The sequence below is a fragment of the Saccopteryx leptura genome, chromosome 8 (assembly GCF_036850995.1).
Source record: "Saccopteryx leptura isolate mSacLep1 chromosome 8, mSacLep1_pri_phased_curated, whole genome shotgun sequence".
Taxonomy (NCBI): Eukaryota; Metazoa; Chordata; class Mammalia; order Chiroptera; family Emballonuridae; genus Saccopteryx; species Saccopteryx leptura.
In genome coordinates, this window is record NC_089510.1 from 96,122,596 (window position 1) to 96,136,362 (window position 13,767).

Here is a 13,767-nt window from a genome sequence, read left to right on the forward strand (position 1 = left end):
CAACCAGTCCCATAACTTACAGGTAATTATTTTGGTGTCCTCATCTCTAAAATATAGAACTACCACTCGATTTTTGTTTATGACTTTTCCCATCACCAATTTTTATGCAACTGCCACTATTTAAATGCATGCTCTCCTTGAGCTATCACTAGATGCTGCGGAAGTGTGAGTAAATAGACTGTGCTCCCCTTCCCAGCTGTATTGTCAAGAACACAAAGCATAAAAGAACACTGTTTCAAATGGGATTTCAGACATCACCAAGGAACAGAGGCCAAGAGCCTTCGCAGGACTTAGCAGAAAGTATCCTCTTCTGCATGCTACTGTCAGATGGAATCTGTGCACCAGGATGAGTATGGGAGTCATCTACGCGGTACTTGAAGTCACACGTCAAGGGTTTGTTATTTGGAAACACCTATTTCTACTTGAAGACTTAAAGTACATTGTTGATTTGAAATAAGCTTATATTAAAACACACCAAAACATTGTGCAGTAGGATACAAATTTTACATGGACTGTAAGGTTGTCTAGATACATAGTTAATCTCAAATTACATTGTATGCACATAGATAGCACTTTTTTTTTACTAAAATCTTTGCATCCATATAAATTGTTAGAAAACTGAACTCATCAAATTTTACATCAAATCCTGAGGAATGTGACACAGAGTGCAATTTAAGGGTTAATTAAATACCCAGAATTGGGGAGCTGGGAGCCTAGTAGTAAAACATTGTTTCCTTTTGCTTTTCCTACAGGTCTTCTTTAACCACAGCCTAATTAGCAGCCTGAACAAAGGTATCTTCTTGCAGATGTTTACCATTTTCTGGAGAAGGGGTGAGAAAAAAAAAGTGACTAAAAAAAAATACTGGTTGTATTCCTATTTTCGGCTCTTTTAAAGCAAACAGATCTCACTATGCCCCTCCTAAGTGCTTTATAGTTTTGAGGACTTGACTGACAAGTAAATTTTCTTATCTCTATTGAGAGTCTATAAATAATGAATAGTGTCTCAGCAATGAAGGGAGGATTAGTTCTTTCATACAATGGAAATCCCAGAAGGTCAAGGGCATCCTTGGTAGAATGAAGAAAGGCAAGTTCTACATCAGGAACTTCTCACCAGGATCTGGGGGGGAGCATTAAACTATTACTTTTACAGATGGAGAGACAGACTTAGGTTGGGTTGCCTGAGAGCACCCACAGATAATGTGTGGCAGAGCTGGGATTGAACAAAGCCTGTCTATTACACACGCATCCTATTTCCCCTTTGCACCATGGAAGACATGTCTTCCTAAAGCATCTTCAGGTCTATAACCCAATGTCATCTAGACCAGTGGTCCCCAACCCCTGGGCCGCGGACTGGCACCGGTCCATGGGCCATTTGGTACCGGTCCACAGAGAAAGAATAAATAACTTACATTATTTCCATTTTATTTATATTTAAGTCTGAACGATGTTTTATTTTTTAAAAATGACCAGATTCCCTCTGTTACATCCGTCTAAGACTCACTCTTGACGCTTGTCTCGGTCACGTGATACATTTATCTGTCCCACCCTAAAGGCTGGTCCATGAAAATATTTTCTGACATTAAACCAGCCGTGGCCCAAAAAAGGTTGGGGACCACTGATATAGACCCTCTGCTCTGTCTGGTTCATCTTGGGTCAGCCTCAGAAATTTGTTCACTCCACCTAAAAAAACTAAGGCTTTGCCAAGGGCAACCTCAGAGTAGGGCTGAATTCCTGAAATTTGGTGTTCTGAGTTTTTTTCAGTCAAAGATGAGGCAGAATCAGATGGAATCCTGGAGTCATATGGGGCAGAACTCCCGATAAAGACCAAAAGCAAACTGGCCTTGGAAAATGGGAGGGAAGCAGAGGCCCTGGGTCTGAAAGGCTCAATCCTCCTCCTGGACTCATCATTTCCAGCGGTGGGACTTCACGTTGCCTCACTTCTCTGAGCCCCAGCTTCCTAATTTGGAAAACGAAGGTACTGGAACTTTCTACCTATCCAACCTCATTACACTGATGATCAAAAGAAGTAATGAGAACAGCCCAGGTGTGTTCAACAGGATAATGGACAAATTATAGTATATCCATACAATAAAATATTACTTGGCAACAAAAAGGAATAAATTACTGAAACATACAACAACACAGATGTCTCTCAAAAGCATGATACTAAGGGAAAAAAGAAACACAAAATACTGTGTGATTTGATTTATATTAAGTTTTTTATCAGGAACAGCTAACCAATGATAGAAATCAGGGTAGTATTTTCAAAAGGCTGAAGTGGAGAGAATTGAGAAGGAAAATGAGGAAACTTTCTGGGAGGGGGATGGAAACATTCTATACCTTGATAAATCATACACATTTGTCAGGACTAATTGAATGCACACTAAATACCTACAACTTTCACCATATAGAAATTGACAAGAGAAAAATTCTAAGAAATCCTAAGTTAAATTATAGCAGGTTTGAGGATAAAAGGAAGTTAGACAGTTAACAGGGCCACCTACAAAAAACTGCTCCTTTTTCTGAATGCATGTTTGAACTCTGATCAAGTTCAAGGCAGCTCTTTCAGCTGTTATCTAGAAAGAATAACCAACCACCAGATGCCACTGGATCTTGCTTATCCATGAACTTTCCAGATTTATCAAATACTTCTTCCTTATAGGCTAGTCACTTATCCCAAAACTTACTCTACTTCACTTTCACCCCTCCCTCTTATCTATAACCAATGTAAATTTTTTAAATTTATTAATTTTAGAGAGAGAAAGGGAAAGAGAGAAACATTGATTTGTTATTCCACCTATTTACGTAGTCATTGGTTGTTTCTTATATGTGCCCTGACTAGAGATCAAACCTGCAATTTTGATTTATCAGGACAATTTTCTAACCAACTAAGCTACCCAGCCAGGGCACCAATGTAAATTCTTTCAAAATAACATATCTTTTCCCCCAGATTCATTGTGTAAAAGAGCTCTGTCAACCCCAGGATAGCAGACATGTTTCTTTTCCAAGTAGACCCGCTGCTGGTGGTTCAGGCTGTCTGGCCCAGAATCTGGTCCTTTTTCTGGCTACCATATGGCTCAATAAACCTTTTCCTTCAAGACAACTCTCAGTATTTAAGGTTTTGTTTAACAAAATTGTACCTCAATAAAAAGGAAAATAAAATATAAAAAACTTTGGTGAATAGAAGAGCTTTGTACAAATGTAAAATTCCAAGGTTGCTTACCAGAAAGTTGATCTTCTTTACATTCCTTCTGCAGTGACTGTGGTGGCTCCAAAAAAGGAACTCAAGTGAGGTTGCTTTATTTTATTACCCAGATTATGACTGGGTCTGAGCATAGAAACTTCTGAGGAAAGCAAATAGTATACAAGTAAGGCAACACTAAATTTAGAAAAATGAATCATAGTCTAGTAACAAATTGGCATATGGGCCATTCCACAGCGTATATACATTTCACACAATATATACACCATAAATATATATATATTCCACCCTATATATTTTTTTTCTAAATCAGACTCCCTAGATTTTTATAGGAAAGGGAAGTTATTTAAAACTTAGTTCAAGAAAAGCAAGCTGCAATAAAAAGAATAATGGCCTTTACCCTGGGCACACCAGTCTCTTTCAAAATGTTCTTGTTTCGACTCATAACAGTCCCACAAAGCAGATAGTATTATCTCTATTTCATGGATAAGAAAGTCAAGGCTCAGGAGCAGCTAAATTATTTGCTATAAGATACATGCCAAGAAATCAAACCTGTGGGTGTCTGGTTCCATAGCTTCTTTGCTCCGTCTTGACAGGCTACACATATTTTTCATTCCTGCTTAGTGTTCTCATTAGTTATCTTCACAGTTGTAAGTAAATTTCTCATTACACAACAGTCATAGCAGTAATATCTAACATTTTTTGAGTATTTATAAAGAGTCAGGATTTAACATGTATTAACTCATTAAATGCTTAAAACTTAGTAAAGAGGTAGCCATTATTACTAACCTGATTTTACATATAAAGACACTGACTGCCCCAGCCACATAGTTCAGTTGGTTGGAGCATCGTCCTGGGGTGCAGAGGTTGCTGGTTTGATCCCCGGTCAGGTCACATACAGGAATAGATGTTCCTGTCTATCTTCTTCTCTCTCCCTTCCTCTCTAAAATCAATAAAATAAACATTAAAAAAAGACACTGACCAAGAGGAGTAAAAGAACTTTCCCAAGGTCACACACATAGCAAATAGCAAAGCCAAGATTTGTGCTCACACAAGCTCTCCAGTCACTGCACTGCCTTTTCTCAATGCTCACCAGTGGATGGCTCACCTTTGAGAAATCCAAAGTGCAAGGCATTATACAATATGATTAAAACTTTTATTTCAGAAAAGAGTAGAAACACTTTCAAGTTTCCTAGGATAGATCTGCAACCAGAGGCTAGTCCAAGGTTGTAAAACAGCATACATCTTCGCCTATCTCAGACTCATAAGAGCTGTTAGGGCTACTGGTATATCTACAGTAGAGGCAAAGACAGAAGCCTTTACACATCTTTATTAACAAGTATCATAAGAAAGTCACAAGGTCAGGATATGACTCCATCATGACTGCCTGTCTCTTAGAAAATTTCATTCATCTAGTGCAATGGTTCACCCCAATGCCTCCAAAGAATGTGTCAGATTCTCAGGATAATGTCTCACTCTGTAGTACTTGGAGCAGGAAGAGGGGTAAAGGAAAGGGAAGAAAGTGTGAGCTTGAGAAAAGAAGAAACCCAACTGTTCCTGATACTCTCTTCCTCTTCCTTTTCCTAAAAAACTACTGATCTAAGGCTCATATTAAGCAGTGGGATTTAACAAGTTCACACCGGTTTGGCAGAACCGATACCTAATTTTTTGTTGAGTTCGGTGAACCAGTTGTTAAAATGGCACTTATAATCAGGGTTCTCTCTAAGGGGGACACCTGGGCAGCCACCCAATATGGAAATCACAAATTTACATTCCTTACTCTTTTTTTAATATTCATCTATGCAACAGTGTATTCTAAGCACCTGTAGTAATGTTCATTCTGTCCATAGGTGAAAAAAATTGCAAGCGAGGATGCAAATCAAGAAGCAATATGGAAATATCTTAAATAACAGTTCTATTGTTGTTGTCAGGTTTTCTTTAATATTTATTCATTAATATTTTAAAACTCTTTCTTATAAGCTAGTTTTGTGTATCTATTCTATTGTTGTTGTTTTTGGAGAGACAGAGAGAGTCAGAAAGAGAGGGACACACAAGGACAGACAGACAGAAAGAAAGAGAGATGAGAAGCATCAGTTCTTTATTGTGACTCCTTAGTTGTTCATCAATTGCTTTCTCATGTGTGCCTTGACCAGGGGCTACAGCCGAATGAGTGACCCCTTGCTCAAGCCAGTGACCTTGGGTTCAAGCCAGCAACTTTGGGCTTCAAGCCAGTGACTTTTGAGCTCAAGCCAGCGACCATGGGGTCATATCTATGATCCCACACTCAAACCAGTGACCCTTCACTCAAGCTGGTGAGTCTGAGCTCAAACCAGCGACCCTTCGCTCAAGCTGGTGAGTCTGTGCTCAAACCAGTTGAGCCCACACTCAAGCTGGATGAGCCCAAGCTCAAGCCGGCAACCTTGGGGTTTCAAACCTGGGTCTTCCATGTCCCAGTCCAATGCTCTATCCTCTGTGCCACTGTGTGGTTAGGCTGCTGTTCTATTGCTCTTATTTAAGTATTAAATGCATAAAATAATAGAGTACCTTTCATTATATTATTTTTTTATACTTTGTAATGTCAGTGGCCGAGGCTAGGCAGGTCCGCGTTGGATTCGGGCAGACTGTAGAGGAACTGCAGAGCCAGAAAGCATTAAGACCATTCCGTTTAATAAAATCTCACACACACACAAAAAAAAAAAATTAAAAAAATAATAAAGTCTCACAATGCAGACAAGCACACAGGAAGGGAAAACCTGTTCTCCTCCAGCACACAAACAGCAAAATGGCCCCTCACAGTGATAGGCAGGCATTCCACCATCCATAATCCCCCTGAGCACAAATACCCATAGCCTTATATAGGCTATATACACATGTGGCGCTGCCATGTGCTCACACACTAATCAGGCAAAGGGCTTGCTTGCAGCCGGTAAACCAGCAAGCAAGCCTATCACAGCTGCCCCACATACTTAAAATGGCCATTAGGACAGAGAACTGGTTGTTAAATTGTTTAAATCCCACCACTGCTCATATTCCTATACAGAGTGCTCAAATTTTAGCTTGCAGTAGAACCACCTGGAGCAGGGGGGACTTTCTAACAAGTTTCCAGGTACAGCTAATGTTACCACTGGTCTAAAGACCACACATTGAGAACCATTGCCCTATAATATTAATTTCTACCAAATCTCTTCTTAAATATTTCCAGTCACAATGCACACTAAAGTGGAAATAAAATTGCCCACCCAACAAAGCAGGAAGTCACAATTTTATTTATTGACAAAGAGGAGATATTACCAAATGTTAAATAGAAAAATACTTTGCAAGAATAAATGCTAAATGTGTTTATTTCTGAAATGCAAGTAAGAAAAGTTGCTATATTTCACAAAATAAAAGAGTTTCATATATATACTACCAGCAAGCCCAGTTCAAAACTGTCCACGTACAATGTTTATCCCTGGTCAGAGGAAAACCCCTGCAGACTCAGAAGCTAATATGCAGGTTCTGCATAAATGTTAACAGCTCAGTTGAGCTCAATTAGTTTAACCAGTCTCTGGCTCCAGTCACAGTGAGAAGCAGAGATCAATAAAACTTCATAATGCTTTTCTGTTGGTCTCCAGACTTTCTTTGCACAAAGAGATAAAGGATGAGCAATACTGTGATAGCCATAAACCATACCTGCCTGCTCATTAGAGCTCATTACATTACAGTCACACAGAATCACAAGGTACTTTTTAAGGGGTGTCTGTGTTTTTCTGAGTCATTTTGGAGAGACACTATCCTTGGTTTGTTGCCAATTCACTAAACACTAGATATGAAAAGGACCTTAGAAATCTTTTTAGTTTAACTTCCCTTAGAAAACAAGGATCTTTTCTACAATATTTTTAGGAGATGTAAATATAACAGTCTTCAGAAAGATAAAGACAGAGATCTTCAAGACTTCTCTCTTTCAGAGTTCCTTTACCTGGCTCCCTGACCTATTCTTCACATGATAAAATTGTGTTTAAAATAAATCTTTCAAAACTGTAGTGTCTACAACAGCTCAGTTAATTTATCATCACAAAATTGAAAGCTCCACAAGGGACAAAATCAGCCTGACCTGTGGCGGTACACTGGATAAAGCATCAACCTGGAATGCTGAGGTCACCAGTTTAATACCCTGGGCTTTCCTGGGTTTTGAGAAGCAGCTACTATGAGTTGATGCTTCCTGCTCTTCTCCCACCTTCTCTCTCTTTCTTCTCTCTAAAATCAATAAATAAATTTTTAAATAAACAAAAAGGATGAAGTCAGCCTGTGTTTGTCACCACTGTATTCCAGAGTGGGCACCTCAGGATGTAAGCACTCAATAAATGTTCATTGGATAAATTAATGAATAAATGAGATCATCATAGGTATTCATATCTGTAAAAACATTTTGAAACTTTCTAGAATAACCCTAAAGTGTTGTTCTATTGCTGAGGTTTGCATGAGGATGGAAAGACCAAGTTTTAGCTTCAGATCAGGAGGAACTGTATTTTATACCTAAGATACTTACTAGTAATACCAAAGGAACACTTCAAAATAGTCAGAGGAAACTAAAGTGTGTAAAAGCCCAAAGATGCAAATACAAAACATTAAATTAAATATTAGTGTTGTAAAAATAGAGCTGCCATATAACCCAGCAATTCCACTTCTGGGTATTTAACCAAATGAAAAAACACTAATTTGAAAAGACATATGCACCCCTATGTTGACTGTAGTATTTTTTTTTTAAGTAGGAGGAAGGGAGATAGTGAGACAGACTCCTGCATGTACCTGGACCAGGGTCTAACTGGAAACCCTGGTCTGGGGCTGATGCTCAAACTAACCAAGCTATTTTTAGTGCCTTTGGATGATGCTCAGACCAACTCAGCTATCCTCAGTGCCCAGGGCTAATGCTTGAAACAATCAAGCTACTGGCTGCAGGAGGGGAAGAGGGAGATAAAGGGGAGAGGGAAGAGGACAGAAGAAGATGGTTGCTTCTCATGTGTGTCCTGACTGGGAATTAAACCCAGGATATCTGCTTGACAGGCTGATGTTCTATCCACTGAGGCACTGGCTAGGGCTTTTATTTTATTTTATTTTTTATTGATTGCAGTATTATGTATGATAGACAAGATATGGAAGCAACCTAGGTGTCCACTGCTGAATGAATGAAAATATGTGGTACATATAAACAATGAAATATTACTTGGCAATAAAAAGAATGATATCTTGCCATTTGCAACAACATGGATGAACCTAGAGGGTATTATGCTAAGTGAAATAAGATAGAGAATAACAAATACTGTACAATTTCACTTATATATGAAATCTAAAAAGACAGAAATAAATACACAAAACAAACAGACTCATAGATATAAAGAACATTCTGATGGTTGCCAAAGGTGTGGAGGGTGGGAAGAGATGGGCAGAAAAGGGTTTTCACTGAATAAAAATGCAAGAAATCATTGGGGGGAAAATTCTGGTGCTTTATCAAGTGTCTGTGCATGTAACAGAATGTATCTATAGCTCATTTTTATTATGTTCTGGTCCAGAGGGTAGGGAAATAAACAGTTCTCAACGGTCTCTAACTATTGATGTTTCCCATGTTTTAATGCCTGAAAAACTTACCTGGGCTTAATGAACTGGCTTTGGTTGGCTCATACACAGAGCAATTTAGAAAGAGGAAACACCCTGACCTACCTTTTCCTTGAGCTGTTTGAATGAGTTCTCTGACAAGAGAATGCTGGGCTTGGGCATACAAAGGCAGGATGAAGGACATCCTTGGAGAAGATGGCATTCCATGTACCTGGCCCCCAGGGAAGGGACAGGAGCTAGAAGGAGAGAAGGTGAAGGCCTCTGAGGAAGTGATTCTAAAAGGTTATCTCTGGTTTCAGGGGGAGAAAAAATTTTATATATATAATAATAAGTGGTATAAGTTTTTTTGACTTTTTCATTTTCATTGAATCCTAGCAAGGTTCTCTGTATACATGAACATAAAATCTACTCTGAAAGAACATTAGTGATTCAGTTAACTCATTTCATCCTAGATTATAATTTTAACTCTTTAAAAAAAAGGAGAAGATGGCAATGGAGTAGGTGGATGTTCCAACTCTCACCTCCCAGAACCAAAGTGGATTACAACATAACTTGGAAACAATCATCTTGAAAAACAAACTTTGGACTAAACTAAGAGGAATCTATAACCAAGCATCACCGAAGGAACCACACTGAGCTGGTAGGAAGGGCAGAGACATGGAAAGAGCTGCCCCGCTCCAAGGAGTGAGTGGTGGCCCTCACGGCAGGGAGAGGGAAGGGTCGCCCAGAGAGTTGTGGTTCCTCAGTCCAAAGACCAGAGCCCCAGCCTAGAGCCACAGAGACTAGAAGAGGCATACACACAGTATTCAGCTGAGACAAGAGCCAGGTTATTGTTTCCAAGAGGAAGACAGAACTCTCAGACCCAGGCTCTGTCTTCAAGGGACTGCACAGAAAACCTGGCTCTCAACCACTTACCTGGGGCTCTGAGAGAGGGGAGGGTGGAGAGAACTGGAGTTGCAAGAGGAAAGTGTAATCTCGGAGGCATAGGGAGAGACACTGTAGGGGACAATCACCCTAACTTCTGGGCTGACACACTCCTCAAATCTAAAGTGGCCATTTTTCCTGGCAGAAGCAACACCAGCAAAGGAAAGCAATTAATTTGTCCACTGGAGGCTCTCCTGCTCCAGCTAGAGCAAAGAGTCACTTAGAAGCAGGGGTGCATCAGAGACACAGGTTTTGAGTCCTGAGATCTGGGCTACACCACCCCCCACATGCATTGAATACCTGCCAAAAAGCGGGCAGGCCTGGCTGTGGTGGCGGTGCTCATACCCATGTGCTAGTGGTGGCAGCGGCAGTGGGGGCAGCACTAGGCCTGCACCCCCAGCCCACACACCTGGCCTGCACCCCTGGCCTACATACCATTACACCCATGCTTGGTGAGTATGGTCCACGTGGCAGCAGGCCAATGCTGCAGTGCACATGCCTGTGCACTGGAGGAGGTGGCAGGCCAGCAGGCAGCCCACACCTTGGGAATACAGAGGGCACACCCACTGGCCAAGAGTAGATAAAAGCCAGCCTAGATGTGCAACCGATATATGCAACAGTACCTGGGCCCAGCAGAGGAAGCCACAAATTCTGGATCTCCTGTATCTCCAAGAAGGTTGCTAAGAGCCAGTCATAGGCAGTGACCCCCACTGGTCTACACCAGGTTTCTGCCAGAAAGGTCCAGGGCTGGCACATCCAGCAGCCAGATACGAAGAGCATAAGTTCGAGACCAAAACAATCCTTGTTAGAGTGGAATCTTAAGGAAGGGATCATCACACCTGACTCAGTTAAGGCATAGAAAATGCTAACACAAAAAGCTAAAAGAACAGTAGCAGCAGACAAATAGCCCACAATGGATTACAAACAGCTGATGCCAACCCAAAAAGATCTAGAAAAAACACAACTGGAAATTGGAGGAAGACAACACCCACCCTATACTCAGCTAGCTACACAAACAACACATCCAAATGAGGAATCTATACACAGACAAAATGGGAAGGGAGAGAAATGCAATCCAAAAAAATCAACAAGAGAAATCTCCAGAAAAAGAACCGAATGAGATGGAAAATAACCCATATACCAGATGCAGAGTTTAAAATGATAATTGTTAGGATGCTCAAGGATCTTAGAGCAACAATGGAAAGACATAAAGAGATAGCAGGCATCAAAAAGGACATTGAAATTATAAAAAAAAATCAGTCAGAAATGACAAATACATATCAGAAATAAAAACTACACTAGACGGAATTAACAGCAGGCTAGATGAAGCAGAGGTTCAAATCAGCGATTTAGAAGACAAGATAAAAGAAAGCACAGAAGAAGAAAAACAAAAAGAAAAGAGGATCAAAAAGTCTGAGAAAACTCTAAGAGAGCTCTGTGACAACATAAAGAGAAACAACATCTGCATCATAGGAATTCCTGAAGAAGAGAAAGAACAAAGGATAGAGAACCTGACTGAAGAAATTATAGGTGAAAACTGCCCTAAATTGATAAAGAAAAAAGTCACACAAGTTCAAGAAGCACAGAGAGTCCCATTGAAGTGGAACCCAAAGAGGCCTACACAAAGACACATCATAATTTAAATACCAAAGTTAAGAGATAAAGAAAAAATACTAAAAGCTTCAAGAGAAAAGCAGTCAATCACCTGCAAAAAAAAGGCCCAATAAGGATGACATTTGACTTCTCAACACAAACACTTGAGGCCAGAAGGGAATGGCAAGAAATATTCAAAGTAATGCAAAACATGAGCCTACAACCAGGACTACTTTATCTAACAAAGCTATCATTTAAAATTGAAGGAGAAATACAAAGCTTTCCAGACCCCCCCCCCAAAAAAACTCAAGGAATTCACTAAAACCAAACTAATGTTGCACAAAACATAAAGGGGCTTGTTGTAAAAAAAACAAAAAACAAAGGAAAACAAAATTAGAAAAAGAAGAATGTAGGTTTAAGAATAAAATGGATATAAACAATTACATATCAATAATAACCTTAACTGTAAATGGATTAAATGCTCCAATAGAAAGAAATAGGGTAGCTGCATGGATAAGAAAACAGGAACCATACATATGCTGTCTACAAGAGACACACCTTAAAACAAAAGACACACATAGACTGAAAGTGAAGGGATGAAAAAAAGTATTTCATACAAATGGAAATGAAAAAAAGCTGAGGTAGCAATACTTATATCTAAAAAAATAAACTTTAAAACAAAGGCTATAGTAAGGGATTAAAAAGGTTACTATCAATATATAATGATAAAGGGAGCAATCCAACAGGAAGATATAACCATTATAAATATCTATGTGCCTAAAATAGGAGCATCTAAATATATAAAGCAGATTTTCATAGATATAAAGGGTGAGATCAACAGCAATACTATAATAGTAGGAAAGTTTAATACCCCACTAAAATCAATGGATAGATCCTCAAGAAAGAAAATTAACAAAGAAAGAGCAGCCTTAAAGGACACACTAAATCAACTGGTTTTTATAGATATCTTCAGAACCTTTCACCCTAAAGCAGCATAATATTTGTTCTTTACAAGTGTTCATGGTACATTCTCTAGGATAGACCCCATGTAAGGACACAAAGCAAATCACAAAAAATTTAAGAAGATCAAAATTATATTAAGCACCTTCTCTGATCACAAAGACATAAAACTAGAAATCAACTAATAGAAAAACTGAAAAACATTCAAATATTTGGAGAGTAAATAGTATCTTATTAAGTAACTAATGAGTTAACAATGAGATCAAGGAAGAAATAAAAAATTTCCTTGAAACAAGTGAAAATGAACATACAACTCAAAATTTATGGGACACAGCAAAAGCAGTCCTGAGAAAGAAGTTCATAGCATTACAGGCACACCTGAAGAAGAAAAAATACAAAGAAACAATTTAACCCTGCATCTAAAAGAATTAGAAAAAGAACAATAAATAAAGCCCAGAGGAAGTAGAAGGAAGGAAATAATAAAGATCAGAGTGGAAATAAATGACATAGATGCTAAAAAAAAATAATACAGAAGATGAATTAAATCAAGAGCTGGTGCTTTGTAAAGGTAAACAAGATTGATAAACCTTTAACCAGACTCACCAAGAAAAAAAGAGAGAGGACTCAAATAAATAAAATTAGAGGCAGCAAGATGGTGATGGAGTAGGTGGATGTACCAAGTTGCACCTCCCAGAACCAAAGTGGATGACAAACTAATTTTAAGAACCATCATTTGGAAAAACCAAGTTTGGACTAAACTAAGAGGACCTTAACCAAGGAACACCGAAGAAGCCACATTGAGAATGGTAGAAAAAGCAGAAATGTGGAGAGGGCTGCCCAGCTCCCAGGAGCAAACAGCATCCCGGAGAGACTTGCATGGCGGGAAGTGAGTTTAGCAGAGAGGGGAGGGCCCTGGGCCCCAGGAACAAAGTCCCACCCTGCAGCCCCAGAGCCTAGAAGAAGCATATGGACAGTATTTAGCTGCAAAACAAGTCAGGATACTGTTTGTGAGAAAGAGACAGATTTCACAGACCCAGGATTCTTCTTAAAGAGACTGTGCAAACAAACTCTTTTACAACCACTTACCCAGGGCTCCAGGGGATGGGGAGAAAGGAGAGGACTGGAGTAGCAGAAAGAGAGTGTAATCTAGGAGGCACAGGCAAAAACACTTTGAAGGACAGCCACCCTAACCCCTGGGCTGAGTCACTTCCCAAATCTGAAGTGAATATTTCCCCTGAAACCGGCAATACCAGCAAAGGGAAGCAGGACAACAGCCAAACAAGCTCTTGTGCAGCACTCAGAGCAGAGTCGCTTAGAAGGAGGGAGCCTTAAGGAATACAGTATTGAATGTCTGATGTACAGGGCTCCCAACCACACTGCTTAGGGCTACCCAGAGGGTGGGAGGCAGTGGGAAGCAGAAGTGAGGTCCCATCAGCAGGGGTGAAAGCCAGGATGGCAATGACAGAGGCCTGGCGTGAGCTCAGTCTCACCCAGCA

The 13,767-nt window shown here is 39.7% G+C and overlaps 1 long non-coding RNA gene across 1 annotated transcript in view; it reads right to left on the reverse strand.

The window, feature by feature from the left end:
- The window catches only part of LOC136379916 (uncharacterized), a 65,065-nt gene that overhangs the window by 11,045 nt on the left and 40,253 nt on the right, over positions 1-13,767 (reverse strand). The window contains exons 2-3 of the long non-coding RNA XR_010746819.1: positions 3,992-4,145; positions 3,224-3,344 (exon numbers count right to left, since the gene is read on the reverse strand). This is a non-coding gene — a long non-coding RNA (uncharacterized lncRNA). The remainder of the gene's footprint in view (positions 1-3,223; positions 3,345-3,991; positions 4,146-13,767) is intronic.